This window comes from Petaurus breviceps, unplaced genomic scaffold (assembly GCF_028583685.1).
Source record: "Petaurus breviceps papuanus isolate PSGF00001 unplaced genomic scaffold, PetGlider_PUasm1.0 90977, whole genome shotgun sequence".
Classification (NCBI taxonomy): domain Eukaryota; kingdom Metazoa; phylum Chordata; class Mammalia; order Diprotodontia; family Petauridae; genus Petaurus; species Petaurus breviceps.
Genome location: NW_027187391.1, coordinates 44,083,400 through 44,094,916, shown reverse-complemented (window position 1 = coordinate 44,094,916; position 11,517 = coordinate 44,083,400). Strand labels below are relative to the sequence as shown.

Genomic DNA, 11,517 nt, shown 5'->3' with positions numbered 1-11,517 from the left:
GAACGTGTTCTTCTCTTAGTACATCTCTTGTAATCCATATCTGTCACCCTAGACAGTTACCCATAGGCATAAGTCCCCTCCTGAATCTATCCTGGATCTATGACCTGGAACTATATAGTAAATTAGAGGGATGCCAGTTGGTACGTGTTCCCACATCCTATACAAGGTCAGGGTCCTCTTGTATGACTATAGAACCTCTTCTTGCCCTATTACACAGCCTCAATTTTCTTAGTTTTTATGCACTGAAATGCCCCACATTCCCAGTGTCTGCATACTTCTCTGTCTTCCTATACTGACATGGCTCAGAAATATGATTCATTATTTTTTTTCTTAGATTTCCCAGTCAAAACTCAGTCTAGTATATTTTCTAGACCTTTGTGGAGGCGTTGTGTTGGAGAGTTAAACTATATTTCCCCTACCCCCCACCACACCCTCACTATTCTGCCATCTTGGTTCTGCTTCCTTCTTGCTTTTCCTTTATTCATTCCTTTAATGGGCATTTATTAAATACCTTCTATGTACAAAAACATTGCCCCAGGTGCTGGGTATGAGACAACATGAAAAACAGTCTCAGCCTATAGGGAGCTTATATTTGATCAGAAAAGACATTTGAACCAAAAAATACAATATGCTTTGAAGAAGGAGAGAACTCTGACAGAAGAGGGGAATCTGGAGGGCTTTTGGTAGGAGTTGGCACCTGAGCTTAGCCTTGAAGAAAGCTATGGATTCTAAGAGGCAAAGGAAAGGATGTAGACTTGTTTTCTCTTGTCTTCAGTTTCTGCTCTATTAGCCATTTTTGTTCTCTCCTTGACAGTCTGAAGATTAATCTCCTTAAAAGAGAAGCAGAAAGAACATAAAAAGTCTAGTAAATTAGCCTTGTGACTCGCCCATCTTCCTAAAGTGGAAAATCCTGGCCCTCCTCCCGCCGATGCCTGCCCTCAACATGGGAGACCCCAGCACATGCCATAAGGAGCAGTGTTTGGTTTTGATTTTTGTTGTTTTTTTTAAAAAGGGGGGAAAAAAGGAAAGAAGGAAAGAAAACAAACACTTCATCAAAAAATTGCCTTAAGTATAAAGAATGGAAGAGTCAATACATATCACTCAGTTAAGAAGGGGAGATGCTGTGTTAAACTTGGCTTGTTCACAAACAGCCAGCAGCAAATTGTGCCTAAGCCTAATATTTCTGTTTGCTGGTTTTTTTAAAAGGAGAATAAAAGAACATTAGTTATGAGATATTTTTATGTAGAAGAAAATAGCGATACTTTTGGGATTTTTTTCAAGTTTCTTTTGCATATGTTTTTTAAGCGACAAATTTTTTTGTCTAAAAAAAACCAAAACAAGTCTTATGTCCCATGCTGTTCTGCTGCTGTTTCTATAGTTAAATGTTGCCTCTCTTCGATCAACCAGATTATTAAAAGTTGTATTAAAAAAAAAAGTAGCATGCTGGATCTGACATCAGAGGAATATGTCAGAGAGAGAGAGGACTGGAATCCAAATGCTCACCACCCTCATCATTCTCATCCATCCCTAGCAGCAGTTGTTCCTTTGATCTTCCCCCTGTTCCTAACCTAACTTAAAAATAAAAGACAAAGAAGAAAGAACAGACATATCCTCCCCCTCTCCATATTTTGTTTTCCTTAGCATTCATGGCTAGCCTCAGCACAATCTGGATTTTAGCTTTTCTACTACTGGTCTTTAAGGACTCTGACCCTCTTTTTTATTTTATTTTTTAATCTTTATCTTTCCGTTCCCTGCCTTCAAGGTCATCTTCCATGACCTTGAGTCATAAATTCAAAGCTAGAAGAGAACTTGAGATCTCTGAATTGACCCACCCATTTTATAGATGAGAAAACTGAGGCACTGCGAGGTCATATGACTTTTCTAAGGTCATACATCTAGTAAGTGTCAGGGGCGAGATTCAGTCAGGTCTTCCTGACTCATTTGCTCTGTCTATACCTCACCACCCAGCTGCCTTGAAGTAGAGCATTTTCTAAACTTTTTAATTATGATGGCACTTCTGCTAAAGACCAGGCCCCTTTGACAAATCAAATACTTCAACTGGTACAGTGGTCAATGCTGCTTGTTTTGTCATAATTGCTAAAATCATTCCCATTTGTTTGAATGTTTGTAGACATTGTAGGTAATCACTGAAAATAGTACGTGTCTCTGAACACAGACAATCAACTCCCGATTATTCTAGAGTTGGTTATCAGGGTCCTTTGCAGTCCGTTCTCTGTCTTGTTGTTTGCTTTGGGGCCATTTCACTGCTTATTAGCATTTTTTCCAGGAGGATGGAGAGGAAATGAAACCTGGTTGATTTTGCTCTCAGCTCTCTGGGCATATCAGGTTGCTGTGGGAAGACAGTGAAATTCAAATTAAAAGTGGATGCTTATTTGTGTTTGTTTTGATTATCTGTGGTCTCTAATTGGCTATTCTATTCTTACCCTTCTTGACTGGTGCTATGAATAATCCATGGAAAAGTCAAGTGGTTTTTATTCCTTTTTGGCATATGAACAGGGTCAGACCACCTCTGTAAAATGGAGAGATGGTGGAATGAGGATGCCTGAATTCAAATCTTGCCTTAGACACTTTACTAGTTGGGTGACCTTGAACAAGTCATTTAACTACTACTCTAAACCACAGTTTCCTTATCTATAAAGTGAAAGGCTTAGATTAGGTGACCTTGGAGATTTCTTTGGATCTAAATCTCTGATCCTGAACCTTATGATGCTATCTATCTCAGTAGATACAGGTCTGTGACCTGAAGGAAAATCTAGTTGAATGAACAAAAGAATAATAATAGTTTGGTCTAGAACTGAGATGGCAGTGTGCCTCTGAGTTAGGAGCATTTAGATTCCAGTCCTCTCTCTCTGACATATTCCTCTGATGTCAGATCCAGCATGCTACTTTCTCTTTCCATTGCCTCTTCACAGCATCATGTTGCCTTGAATGCTTGAACCTTTATAAAATCACAGAAAGCAAGTATGAGATACAAACTGGGTATATACCTACTGAGGAAAAGAAGAAAATGATCAGATTTTGCTACAGAGAGACTTACTACAATTCACATGGCTAAGAAGTATTACAGAGCAAGGATATTTTAAAAATCCAGCCATAGGAGAAGTGAACTTTGGAGGCAAGAAAATTCCATGACTTCCGTGAGACTCAGTATAGTAAGAGGATGATTCTGGTGATTTTCTTTGGGAATATTTTTAACCACCAGAGTAAAGAATGCATGGTTTGTTCTTATCACTGAAATTAAAAGATGGAACCACAACCTTTATTTGTGCATTCATTATTAAGCAAGGAACTCCATCTGGGTGTTCTGGGCAGAGGTGTGAGTTATGGCATATCCAGAAGTGAACAGCAGTGTCAAAGTCTGTGAACAGATGTTAGCTGTTGGGAGCATAGAAAAGCTGTCAAAAATGTGGGGGACCTAAAAAACCCCAAAACTATGCCCCTCCTACCTCCCCAAGTTGCTGTCTCTCTTGTCCATGAGTAAGAGAATGGAAATGTCTTGGTCAAAATGGCCAGACATCTTGTCTGTTTCTAGAATTTTAGGTGCATGAATCTGGCAGAGGCACAAAACTGTCTCCTGGAGCTGTGAAGCAAAATATTTAACCCAGTCCAAATTCACCAGGGGCAGGGCATGATGCTTTAGTTGCTATGGAGGGTATAGAAACATCTCTTTTCCTTTAACCCTCTCTCCACCTTCCTTTACCACATTCCCAATCCAATTCAGTTTAATTTAAAAAAGCATTTGTTAAGCATCCACTATATGCCAGGCACTGAGCTAAATGTGGAACATACAAAGACAAAAGTGAAAACAGTCCTGACCTCAAGAAGTCAACATTCCACTGGAAAGAAATACAGTATACTTAGAGAAGAGATGCAAAATGCATATGTAGAAATGATGATGGTCACCCTACAAATAGCAATGAAGATGAATCCTCAAGAGATACGGGAATTAAACCGACCATTAAAAGTAGGCAGGTAGAGGGAGCAGAGAGTTTGCTGTTTCACATTTCTTATTTCGGGATAGTCAGGAAATTTTCCCAATTGCAGCAAATACTTTCCCTCTTCACCTTGGCCCAGGTTCCACACCTCTGATCTAGGCTCTTTCTACCCTGGGTTTTAAAATGGAAAATTTTGGTCAATCAATAAGGTACTGTAGGAGACATTGTGATAGAGCCCTGAGGATAGGAAGGAAAGAGAAGGGGGGGAGGGAAGGGAGTGAAGAAGGAAGAAAGGAAAAAAAGGAAGGAACAGAAGGAGGGAGGGATACAAAAAATAAAGAAGGGAGAAAACAAACATTTATTACAAAGACAAAAATATAACAGCCCCTGCCCTCCTTGAGCTTACATTCTAAGGAGGAAGACAATACATACATATAAGAATAAACAGAAAAATAAGTACAAGGTAGTTATGGAGATGGGGCACTAGCAGGGGACCTGGAGGATCAGGAAAGGCTTCATGTAGAGAGTAGTACTTGAGTTGTATTATTCTCATTTTACAGATGAGGAATGAGTCCCAAGGAGGTTAAGTGATCACCCAGCATTACAGAGTCAGTGTCAAAGGCAGGATTTGAATCCAGATTTTACAGGTCCTAAATTCTACCTGCTCTGCTATTTGGCCCCACAAATCAGGCAGTAAACAATGCAGGATCATAGAAGGTAGCAGTGAAAAGAATACTGTCTCTGGAGTCATGACCTGAGTTCCAACCCCATTTCTTTCATGTTTTCTCCTCTAAGGTTTATTCACAAAGTTAATGAGAATATGCACATTCAAAAGTAATATAGTAGGGGAAAGGAATTTGAGAAACACAAAAAACAGAGGGGAGGGGAGATATGCCCAGTCCCAACTAATGGACACAGACAGTCTTAGCTCTTCTCTCTGACTTTCGTCCCCTAGACCCAGTGTAGATGGGTCTGATTGTCTCTAGGCTTAGGTGTCTAAAATCCTCCAGACCCTGTTATCTATTATCTCTGGACACTCCCAAGTAAATTTTGGAATATGCTCAAGTAGATAGATTTTATTGGTCCACATGATCATCCCATGCAAGAGGAAATCCTATCAAGAAACTTCTGATAACATTGTCAGTTGTGGGTCCTCTGCACACTTTTCTTTGGAATTAGCTCACTATTTTCCCCCACCCAAGAGAAAATACAAAACAAGTACAGCATTTTCATCACCTTAAAAATGAGAATAATTTAAAGAGAGATACAGATTGCCCCCAAAGCCTGCCTGCTAGGCATGAGGGATAGCCAGTTTCAAGGCAAGGAAATTGGAGATGTAGTCTTACTTGAAAACCACTCTACTTGTGAAAGTGCTGACCATCATCATTATTTGGGGAGGGGGTGGGCCATACCTGTGACTTCATTTGTTCCCAGTGTGAACAATGTCTACCCATTGGTAAACAGATCCTCTAATGAATATCTGCCAACTTGTCCGTGATTTATAGTCATAGAGATTTGTTAGGAACTCAGAGATTGTGACTTGTCTGTCCATGGTCACAGTTAGTATGAGTTAGAGGTAGACCTTGAACTCAGATCTTCCAGGCTCCAAGGTTGGTCTGCTATTCACTATGCTGTGCCACTCCTCACTCAGTCAATAAATAGGGATTAAGCACCTGCTATGGCCCAGGCACAGTGCTAGACACAAAGACAAAATTTAGATAGTCTCTGCTTCCATTCTAATCATGAAGAGATCATGTTTATATATAAATATAGCCAGAGTATATATAATATGTGTGTATGCATACACACACATACATATATATGAAATAAATACAAGGTAATTGGCAAACTCTATTTCTAATATCTACTTCTTGTATGAGCTTAAGAAAACCATGTCATCTTTTTTTTTTTTTTTTTGCTTTTTGGAGGGGGGAAGGCGGGGCAATTGGGGTTAAGTGACTTGCCCAAGGTCACATGGCTAGTTTGTCAGGTGTCTGAGGCCACATTTGAACTCAGGTCCTTCTGACTCCAGGGTCAGTGCTCTATTCATTGTGCCACCTAGCTGCCCCATGTCATCTTCTGGGGTCTCAGTTTTCTCACCCTCAAAATGGGACAATCAAGTATGGCATTTTGTCTCTTCGCATGTAAGAGGAGTAATGAGAAAGGGGCTTGAAAAGATCACTTGGAGCCAAAGTGTGACGGGCTTTAGATGACAGAGAGTTTTGGTTTGGAAGTCACTGCAGTAGAGTGGAAAGACTGCTAGTTCAGGAATCAGAGAACCTGTTTTCATATCTTAAATCCCGGGATTTCCTTGACCTTGGACGAGTCACTGAATCTTTTTGAGCCTTAGTGTCTTCATTTGCAAAATGAGAGGATTGGACCAAATAACCTCCAAGGTCCGCTTCAGTTCCCATCCTCTGAATGCCTCTAGGATAAAGAAAGCTTCTTTGCACAGACCTGTCAGGTTAGCAGCTGTTTGAAGAATGAATTGGAGATTGGAGGGCCTGTGAGTAGGGAGACTTCATAGAAAAGTCCACTAATGCTTTGGTACTTCCGTGGATCCATGAGCTCATCCTCGTGGGTGTGCCCTCCAGCACTGCCATTTACAAATATGTTGTTTTTGTCTTGATCTCTCCTCCCTTGCCTCTCTCCCCTTCCCACTCCTCCTTCTCTCTCTCCCTTCCATTTGTTCTTCAAAAAGAAAGTTACACGCTGCTTATTGTAAGCAGCAAGATTAAAAAAAACCCAACTTTTCAATAATAGCTTTTACTATCTGATTTGCTTTTATGATTTATCATCTAACTAGATGCCATAGCTGTTCTCTGCTGTCATACTTCCTTCCAGAGCCAGTAAAGGAAGGTCAGAATTGTTAAGCTCTGGGCCTGATTCAAGACAGTTCCCTGGTAGTTTAGCTCCATATAGGAACAAAATGAGACACTCATAGATCATTTAATTGTTAACAAAAAGGGATTTATTTAGCCATTGCAGGAGGATAATCAGCAAAGATAGTCGTTAAAGACCTCTTGAATTTATTCAGCTGAACAAAGCTCCCTTACCTGACCTAGCATGCTTCACCTGCCAAGCATCAGAGTTCCTTATGGTGTTTTGATAAGAAGGTGAGTCAATTGTCTCAGTCCCCTGAGTCAACCAAGTCTTGAGGAAGCCTTCAGTACCTTTTAAGGAAAAAATGTTCTAACTTGCTTGGGGGAAGAGTTTAGGATGTTGTTCCTAGCACAAGGACTAATCCACCTTCATCAAGAAATTATTGAGAAATATTTGCTTTCTTTCCCCAACTAAGTGACCAAACAAGCTGGTGTCAATAATGGTTTAAGGCTGTGACAGCAGTGCTGATCTTTATTGGCTCTGGGAGGAAGTATGACAGCAGAGGATAGTTATGGCACCTAGTTAGATAATACACAGGTATACTTCAAAGTACAGCAGAGGAGCTAGCTCCCTGGCAGCAAAGGGAAATGTCATCCAACAAAGGCTCAGCTCTAGAGAGTGGAAGTGCCACAGTGATGGGAAGATTGTGTTTGCAACCTGGGGAAGGGATTTTTTTTTTAAGCAATTGGGGTTTGCTGAGCCACCTGGCCACCCCTAAGCAATTGGGGTTAAGTAACTTGCTCAAGGTCACACGGCCAGGTGTTTCTGGGTGGGTAATAAGTGTCTGAGCCCGGATTCGATCCCCAGGTCATCCCAACACTGGAGCTGGTGCTCTTACTCGCTGTGCTACCTGGCTGCCCCAGGGATTTTTTTTTACTGACAACAAAGAGGGTCATAGTAGAGATGTACTAAAGGCCCAATCTATAAGGAGTTTAAAAAATATATATGTGTATATATGTATGTGTGTGTATTTATATATACACACATACAGTCTTGAGTATTCAGGGAAGAATCCTTCATATGTACAGTCCTAGGAGTACTGTAGTTTGTCTATAGCATCATTGAATGAAGATTATTAATCAGAGCCTTTGAGCAATGAGCGCGTCATTCAGTACTGACAATATAACTGACATTGATTGGACATAGTCTATGGATATAATGAGCGCGGTGCAGATGAAGATGTAAATGGAATTGGACATTGCTGACACTGCTGGGTCCTTATTCTCATTGATGAACACATACTTTGTTCACATGAACACATTGCTTGATTGATATTCTTGTCTGTAACTTTGTAGATCCACACTATGGGTTGGTTGGAATAAGGCAACATGACCAAATCCCTCAATGATTTTGTATAAATTTTCCACAGAGAATCTATCCAATGTGCTAGGTGACACCTTCTCTTTCTTCACTATTTTTATGCATTTTAGTATGGCACCAGGGCTGCCCACCTGTTGCCCCTTACCTTCAATACTTGACTGGACTGCCTCCTGGCAATACACATCATCAATCCTACCTCTGAGATTTACTAGTGAGAGAAATGATTATTAATAATCAAGTATTTGGGATCCAGACTTACCCCCTTTTTCTAGAGTCCTGATTTTAGAAGTTTAGTCCCTTAAAGGACAATGCTGATAATGAGATTGGACTTTCTTGTTTTTTTTTTTAAGCAATCTGGGTTAAGTAACTTGCTCAAGGTCACACGGCTGCGTGTTTCTGGGTGGGTGCTAAGTGTATGAGCCCAGATTCTATCCCCAGGTCATCCCAACACTGGAGCCGGTGTTCTTACTCGCTGTGCTACCTGGCTGCCCTGACTTTCTTGTTCATATCCCACCCAGATAGGGTAGCTATTGTGTTCTTCTCAGGGTGAGGTGAGGCATAAATTCTTTGAATAGATTGCCTGAAGCTGGGGTTAACTTAAGAAGTAAATGATTTATATTCACTTTCTCATTAATTGTTAACCAGTTAGGGTTGATTCCCACTCTGTGGAACACCTGCTTTTCCAAAGGGTATATAAACTGTGAGTCTGCCTCCATGATTGTCTTTGATCTAAGAAAGAGATGGCCAAATGATCATCCTTTTGTTAAGATTCTGTCTTTAAGTGAAGGGAGGAGCAGAAAGAAGCTTGTCTCACCCAAACCTCCCTCCCAGGCCTGACTGGGCCTTCTGAACAGACCTTTTAGCCAGCAAGATGTTTTACTGATTGTAAAGGAAGTAAGTGGGACAGAAGCAGGATGGGGCCCTGTACCTCATGGCAGAAAGGATAACTTGTGTACCTGAAGGGAAAGACAGATTTACAATCAGTCAGAAAACCAATCCAGAAGGAAAAGCTACATGCAGGAAGCACAACCAACTTCCATTTTTCCAATGAAAGCACAGCTGTAAAGAGACAAGATGCTATGACAGACCTTCTTCAGCAGGTGCTACCTAAATTCAAGAGGAAAGCCAGTAAAGAACTGGAGAGAAAACCAGAAGGCTGCAAGAAGATCCTGTCTTGTTTCAGCTTTATGGTTGTATGTCAGGTGATCAGTGCTGAGGACTTCTTTAAGCATGCATACTGTGGATAGCCCTGCAGCATCCAATCACAAGCAGGATGTGGGCAATTCTGCAGCATTTCTAGCTTATGTCCTCCCTCAAACAGATGGTTGTGATGGCCTAAGATACAACTTAACCTCTGATAGCATTGAGTTCACATTTAGTACCTACCCAGCAGTAAAAATGAAGTATGTAAAATTTTATTCCACATAATATGACAGAAAGAGTTCTAGATGTGATTTTAAAAATTCCATTATTTTTATAAGGATTGTCTTGACATAGGGTCAAAAGATCTCTTTGCAGAATATGCCAAAATGGATGAAAAGGGTTTAAAAACAATGGTATCACTAGGAGTGAAAAACACACTGCTAGATTTGACAGCACTGGAGGATAGATCATTAGATGAGGGCTGTGGGGTTTCTCTTCAAAATCCTTAAAGGAGAATGGCAGTGCTGCAGTCAAGAAGTTTAACCACCATAGTGCTGTGGCCCAGGAGTGGGTCTCAGGAAACGTGAAGCACAAAATGAATACGACAGTGAAAACACCAGCAAAGATGGGAACTCTCAGGATTCAGACTTCTTTCAGTCACCAGTCAAAAGGGTGAAGTTGCAGGAATCCATTGAATATGAAGACTTAGGGGAAAATAATAGCATAAAAACAATTGGACTAAGCCTGAAGAAATCAGATAGGTATTATCATGGCCCAATTCTAATTCATTTCCTCCAATATGCAACAAGTCAGGGTCTTAGTTCTTTTTAGAGTATTAAGCAAGGGATAGAAACTCACACATCCAAACGAATTCAGGTTCTTTCAAATAGGGCTGCAAGTAATACCATCCTAACTCTATCCCCTGGAGGAGCTCTTAGGGAGAAAGGATCAACCATCACACACTATAAACCAGATGGTGCCAAATGACTTTCAGTCAGAACTCAAACACTCATTATGTGTCCATGGGGGAGCTGCTGAGGCATTTCTGGTCCTATTTTCCAGTTAACACACCATTCCTAGAAGAAAAGTAAGGATGAAGAGTGATTTGGAACAATTCCAAGCTACTAAGCTCTGCCTATTCCAAGAAAATATTTGGAGACAGTATTTAAGCACAAATGCATTGTCACAGAGAAGAGATGCTGCAGGCATCCTACAATAAACTCCACACAAGGCAGGCCTGGTGCCTGCTGAAGAAGATGTGAAGGAGCCCTGGGCATTGGACGCTTTGGTCCCTGGGATGCTCTCTGTAGCAGTTGTGGGAACACACCCTGTGCATCACCCAGATGATGCTGCAGGGACGTCTGTAGCCACTGGACTTAGGAGGCACCACACTGAATTTGCACATTCTGGAGTGAAAGGAGCTGTAGTTAAACTTGAAAACTGGGAGGTAAATTAAGGCAAAAACAAAATGAGCTGAATTAAAACATCTATCTATATGTATCTCTTTATATATATTTATTTATATATATTTCTTACATATATATAAAGTAGACACTTGTCTACTTTATTTAGGAATTGCTTTTGATTTGCATTAAGAGTTGCTTTCAGAAATAAAAAATAACTTAAAAAATGAATTGATAAAATCTGAAAAATTTTTTTGTCTTACCTTTGTTTTAAGTATATGGCACAGGGTAGAAATTAAATGTTTTGTTTTGTTTTTTCCTCCACTGGATCCTCATGTTTTACTGGGTTCTGTTTGTACTTTACTGACAGGTTGAAAAAAGGAATATTTTAAATAAAGCAGAGAGAAGCAGTCTCTCTAACCATCAGGAGACAGTTGTGGTCAGAGGCATCTTCTGCTCTGTGTTTCCTACGGAAATGAGAAGCAATAGAATTGCACTAAGCTCTTATTTGTGGTTTGGGGTCGTGGAATGACACAAGGGGAACAATTTTGCATAAAGTCTTGAAGTTTGTTAACATTTTTCCCCCTTTCTTTTCTTTTCTTCTTTTAAAAATGCTTTATTTTCTCCTAATTACATATCAAAACAATTTTTAGCATTCATTTTTACAAGATTTTGAGTTCCAAGTTTTTTTCCTTCCCTTCTTCCTCTCCCCTCCCCTCTTCCTAAAATGGTAGACAATTTGATATAGGTTATACATGTGCTATTATGTAAAACATATTTCCATACTAGTCACAGTTGTGAAAGAAGAAACA

General features: G+C 40.2%; 1 pseudogene; it reads left to right on the top strand.

Annotated features, from left to right (window-relative positions):
* The first annotated feature begins 3,910 nt into the window (after window positions 1–3,910).
* Window positions 3,911–10,564, top strand: LOC138153196 (general transcription factor IIH subunit 1 pseudogene; annotated as a pseudogene).
* Window positions 10,565–11,517: the final 953 nt, after the last annotated feature.